The 6,300-nt window shown below is 38.2% G+C and overlaps 1 non-coding gene across 1 annotated transcript; it reads right to left on the reverse strand.

Moving 5' to 3' along the window:
* Positions 1–1,350: 1,350 nt before the first annotated feature.
* Positions 1,351–1,454, reverse strand: LOC127745225 (small nucleolar RNA R71). Its single transcript, XR_008006421.1, has one exon. It is a non-coding gene; the product is annotated as a small nucleolar RNA R71 (small nucleolar RNA).
* Between the last annotated feature and the right edge of the window lie 4,846 nt (positions 1,455–6,300).

Raw genomic sequence — 6,300 nt, forward strand, 5'->3', positions numbered from 1 at the left:
TCCTATCTTTTCAAAATCTTTTTCAAAAATCAAATCTTTTTCATTTTTCTTATTATTTTCGAAAATTTTAAAAATTGATTTTCAAAATCTTTTTCTTAATTTTATTTCATAATTTTCGAATACTTTGCTAACAATTAATGTGATTGATTAAAAAATTTGAAGTTTGTTACTTTCTTGTTGAGAAAGGTTCAATCTTTAAATTCTAGAATCATATCTTTTAGTTTCTTGTTAGTCAAGTAATCAACTTTAATTTTCAAAATCAAATCTTTCTAAATTTCTTTTTCAAATCTTTTTCAAAATAAATGTCAATCATATCTTTTTAATCATATCTTTTCAAACATATCTTTTTCATATCATATCTTTTTGAAAATCAATTTCAAAATCTTTTCTAACTTCTGATCTTTTCAAAATTGATTTTCAAATTTTTTTTAATTAACCACTTAACTTTTTGTTTGATCTTAAAATTCTTATCTTTTTCAAAATCACCTAACTAACTTTCTCTCTCTAATTTTTGAAAATTCTTCACCCTTTTTCAAAAATTCTTTTAATTAACTAATTGTTTCAAATTTTAATTTTAATTTTAATTTTATTTCTTCTCTTAATTTTTGAATTCTAACTAAATTTTAAAATAAAAACAAAAATATTTTTCTTTTCTTTTCTTCTGATTTTCGAATTTCCCTCTATCTCTTTCTATGTATTTTATTTATTTACTAACACTTCTCTTCTCAAAATTTGAACCCCTCCCTTCTCTGTGTTCGAATTTTTCTTCTTCTTCTTTCATTCTTATTCTTCTACTCACATAAAGGAATCTCTATACTATGACATAGAGGATTTCTCTTCTTTTTCACATGAGCAGGAGCAAGGATAAGAACATTCTTGTTGAAGTTGATCCAGAACCTGAAAGGACTCTGAAGAGGACTTTACTGAAATTTTCAAAAAAGAAGTAGAGATGGCCAAACCCAATAACAATGGTAGAGGTGCAAGGATGATGCTTGGTGACTTTACTGCACCAAATTCCAACTTCCATGGAAGAATCATCTCAATCCCTGCCATTGGAGCAAACAATTTTGAGCTAAAGCCTCAATTAGTTTCTCTGATGTAACAAAATTGTAAGTTTTATGGACTTCCATCAGAAGATACTTTTCAGTTCTTAACTGAATTCTTGCAGATCTGTGATACTGTTAAGACCAACGGAGTTGATCCCGAGGTCTACAAGATTATGCTTTTCCCTTTTGCTGTAGAAACAGAGCTAGAACATGGTTGGACTCTTAACCTAAAGATAGCCTGAACTCTTGGGATAAGCTGGTTACGGCTTTCTTAGCCAAATTTTTTCCTCCTCAAAAGCTAAGCAAGCTTAGAGTGGATGTTCAAACCTTCAAGCAGAAAGAAGGTGAATCCTTCTATGAAGCATGAGAAAGATACAAGCAACTGACCAAAAAGTGTCCTTCTGACATGCTCTCAGAATGGACCATCCTAGATATATTCTATGATGGTCTGTCTGAGTTATCTAAGATATCATTGGACCATTCTGCATGTGGATCTATTCACCTGAAGAAAATGCCTGCAGAAGCTTAGGAACTCATTGAAATGGTTGCAAATAACCAGTTCATATATACTCTGAAAGGAATCATGTGAGTAATGGGACACCTCAGAGGAAGGGAGTTCTTGAAATTGATGCTCTAAATGCCATATTGGCTCAGAACAAAATGTTGACTCAGCAAGTCAATATGATTTCTCAGAGTCTGAATGGATTGCAAAATGCATCCAACAGTACTAAAGAGGCATCTTATGAAGAAGAAGCTTATGATCCTGAGAATCCTGCAATGGCAGAGGTGAGTTACATGGGTGAAGCCTATGGAAACACCTATAATCCCTCATGGAGAAATCATCTAAATTTCTCATGGAAGGATTAACAAAAGCCTCAATAAGGCTTTAATAATGGTGGAAGAAACATGTTTATCAATAGCAAGCCTTTTCCATCACCCTCTCAGTAACAGACAGAGAATTCTGAGCAGAGCCCCTCTAGCTTAGCAAACATAGTCTCTGATCTATTTAAGGCCACTATAAGTTTCATTAATGAAACAAGGTCCTCTATTAGAAATTTGGAGGCACAAGTGGGCCAACTGAGTAAAAGAGTCACTGAAACTCCTCCTAGTATTCTCCAAGCAATACAGAAGAAAATCCAAAAAGAAAGTGTAAGGACGTGAATCCCAATGAGGAAGACCTCATGGGACTTCCTCTGGACAAAAGGAGTTCCCATTTGAGGAACCTAAGGAATCTGAGACTCATCTAGAGACCATAGAGATTCTATTGAACCTACTTCTGCCATTCATGAGCTCTGATGAATATTCTTCCTCTGAGGAGGATGAAAATATTACTGAAGAGCAAGTTACTAAGTACCTTGGAGCAATCATGAAGCTGAATTCCAAGTTATTTGGTAATGAGACTTGGGTGGATGAACCACCACTTGGTCACTAATGAACTGAATGACTTGGTTAGGCAGTAATTACCTCAAAAGAAATAGGATCCTGGTAAATTCTTAATTCCTTGTACCATAGGCACCATGACCTTTGAGAAGGCTCTGTGTGACTTGGGGTCAGCCATAAACTTAATGCCACTCTCTGTAATAGAGAAACTGGGAATCTTTGAGGTACAGGCTGCCAAATTCTCATTAGAGATGGCAAACAAATCCATGAAAAAGGCTTATGGACAGGTAGAGGACGTGCTAGTAAAGGTCAAAGGCCTTTACATCCCTGCTGATTTCATAATCCTAGACACTGGGAAAGATGAGGATGAATCCATCATCCTTGGAAGACCCTTCCCAGCCACAGCAAAAGCTGTGATTGATGTGGACAGAGGAGAGTTGATCCTTCAATTTAATGAGGACTACCTTGTGTTTAAAAATCAAGGTTCTCCCTCTGTAACCATGGAGAGGAAGCAAAGAAAGCTTCTCTTAATGCAGAGTCAAACAAAGTCCCTACAGTCAAACTCTAAGTTTGGTGTTGAGAGGCCACAACCAAACTCTAAGTTTGGTGTTGAACCCCCACATTAAACTCTAAGTTTGGTGTTGGGAGGCCCTAATAATGCTCTGAACATCTGTAAAGCTCCATGAGAGGTCACTGTCAAGCTATTGACATTAAAGAAGCGCTTATTACGAGACAACCTAATTTTATTTATCTATGTTATTTTCTTTTTTTAGGTTGATGATCATGTGGAGTCACAAAAACAATTGCAAAAAAATTAAAGAAAAATAAAAAATAGCATTAAAAATAGCACAACCTGGAAGAGAAATTTACTGGCGTTTAAACGCCAGTAAAGGTAGCAAAATGGACGTTTAACGCCCAGTCTGGCATCATTCTGGCCATAAAACGCCAGAAAGAAGCACTAGACTAGTGTTAAATGCCAGAAAGAAGCAACAAGCTGGCGTTAAATGCCAGAAACAGGTTGTAGCCTGGTGTTTAATGCCAAGAAAGGAATACAAGCTGGTGTTTAACGCCAGAAACAAGCAGCAGCCTGGCGTTAAATGCCAGGATTGCATTGTAAGGGCGTTTACACGCCTAATAGGAGGAGGGATGATAAATCCTTGACCCCTCAAGATCTGTGGACCCCACAAGATCTCCACCTACCCCACCTCTTTCTCTCTCCCCCTTACACATCTCTATAACACTCTACCCAAAACACCACTCACCTATCAAATCCTATTCTCTTCACCAATCACCTCAATCCCTCTTCCCCAAAAACCCCACCTACCTCACCTTTCCAATTCAAAACACTTTTCCCTCCCAAACCCAACCCTAATGACTGAAACCTAACCCTTCCCTCACCCCTATATAAACCCCTTACTACTCCTTCATATTCACACAACACAAACACATTTCTCCCTCTTGGCCGAACCACCTATAACCCTCCATCTTTTCCATTTTCTTCTTCTTCCCCTTCTTTCTTTCTTCTTTTGCTTGAGGACGAGAAAACCTTTTAATTTTGGTGTGGTAAAAGCATTGATTTTTGTTTTTCTATAACCATTTATGGCACCTAAGGCCGAAAAAACCTCTAGAAAGAGGAAAAGAGAGGCAAAAGCTTCCACCTCTGAGTCATAGGAGATGGAGAGATTCATCTCAAAGGTCCATCAAGACCACTTCTATGAAGTTGTGGCCAAGAAGAAGGTGATCTCTGAGGTCCCTTTCATGCTCAAGAAAAATGAGTATCCGGAGATCCGACATGAAATTCGAAAAAGAGGTTGGGAAGTTCTTACCAACCCCATTCAACAAGTCGGAATCTTAATGGTTCAAGAGTTCTATGCCAATGCATGGATCACTAGGAACCATGATCAAAGTATGAACCCGAATCCAAAGAATTGGCTTACAATGGTTCAGGGAAAATACTTAGATTTGAGTCCGAAAAATGTAAAGTTGGCGTTCCACTTGCCAATGATGCAAGAAAACGCACGCCCTACACTAGAAGGGTCAACTTTGATCAAAGGTTAGACCAAGTCCTCATGGACATATGTGTGGAAGGAGCTTAATGAAAAAGAGACTCAAGAGGCAATCCGATTCAATTGAAAAGACCGGACCTTAAGCTTGTGGCTAGAGGATGATTGGAGTTCATCCAACGCTCCATCAATCCTACTAGCAACTGATCTGAAGTGACTGTGAATCGGGCCATCATGATCCATAGTATCATGGTTGGGGAGGAAGTGGAAGTTCAAGAGATCATACCTCTAGAACTCTACAAGGTGGCTGACAAGTCATCCACCTTGGCAAGGTTAGCCTTTTCTCATCTCATTTGTCACCTATGCAACTTGGCTGGGATTGACATAGAAGGAGACGTCCTCATTGAAGAGGACAAACCCATCACTAAAAAGAGGATGGAGCAAACAAGAGAGCCCACTCATGGACCTCAACAGGAGCATGAGGAAGATCCTCATCAAGAAATCCCTGAGATGCCCCAAGGGATGCAATTTCCTCCACACAACTATTCGGAGCAACTCAACACCTCTTTGGAAGGCTTGAGTTACAATATGGACAAACTAAGGGTGGAGCACCAAGAGCACTCCATCATTCTCCATGAGATTAGAGAAGATCAAAGAGCTATGAGGGAGGAGCAACAAAGGCAAGGAAGAGACATAGAGGAGCTCAAGAGCACCATTGGTTCTTCAAGAGGAAGACACCATCCTCACTAAGGTGGACTCATTCCTTAATCTCCTTGTCTATTTATTTTTCTGTTTTCGGTTTTGAGCTTTATTTTTGTCTATGTTTGTGTCTTCACTACATGATCATTAGTGTCTAGTGTCTATGTCTTAAAGCTATGAATAATTCCATGAATCCTTCACCTCTCTTAAATAAAAAATGTGCTTAATTACTTGGATTTCAAATTTTATCTTGAAATTAGTTTAATTATTTTGATGTAGTGGCAATACTTTTTGTTTTTTGAATGAATACTTGAACAGTGCATATTTTTTATCTTGTTGTTTATGAATGTTAAAATTGTTGGCTCTTGAAAGAATGATGAACAAAGAGAAATGTTATTGATAATCTGAAAATCATGAAATTGATTCTTGAAGTAAGAAAAAGTAGTGAATTAGAAAGCTTGCGAAAAAAAGAAGAAGAAAGTGGCAAAAAAAGAGAGAAAATTAAAAGAAAGAAAAAGAAAAAAGCAGAAAAAGCTAATAGCCCTTTAAACCAAAAGGCAAGGTGGTGCACGAAATTGCAATCACACTTTGCAATCCCGCACAACTAACCAGCAAGTGCACTGGGTCGTCCAAGTAATACCTTACGTGAGTAAGGGTCGATCCCACGGAGATTGTCGGCTTGAAGCAAACTATGGTTATCTTGTAAATCTTAGTCAGGATATCAATAATTATCAAGGTTGATTGTGAAAAGTAAAAGAACATAAAATAAGTACTTGTTCTGCAGTAATGGGGAACATGTTGAGGTTTTGGAGATGCTCCATCTTCTGAATCTCTGTTTTCCTACTGTCTTCTTCTTCAAGCACGCAAGGCTCCTTCCATGGCAAGCTGTATGCAAGGGTTTCACCGTTGTCAGTGGCTACCTCCCATCCTCTCAGTGGAAATGTTCAACGCACCCTGTCACGGCACGGCTATCCATCTGTCGGTTCTCAATCAGGCCGGAATAGAATCCAGTGATTCTTTTGCGTCTGTCACTAACGCCCCGCCCTCAGGAGTTTGAAGCTCATCACAGTCATTCAATCATTGAATCCTACTCAGAATACCACAGACAAGGTTTAGACCTTCCGGATTCTCTTGAATGCCGCCATCAGTTCTAGCTTATACCACGAAGATTC

This window comes from Arachis duranensis, chromosome 2, assembly GCF_000817695.3.
Source record: "Arachis duranensis cultivar V14167 chromosome 2, aradu.V14167.gnm2.J7QH, whole genome shotgun sequence".
Lineage (NCBI taxonomy): Eukaryota > Viridiplantae > Streptophyta > Magnoliopsida > Fabales > Fabaceae > Arachis > Arachis duranensis.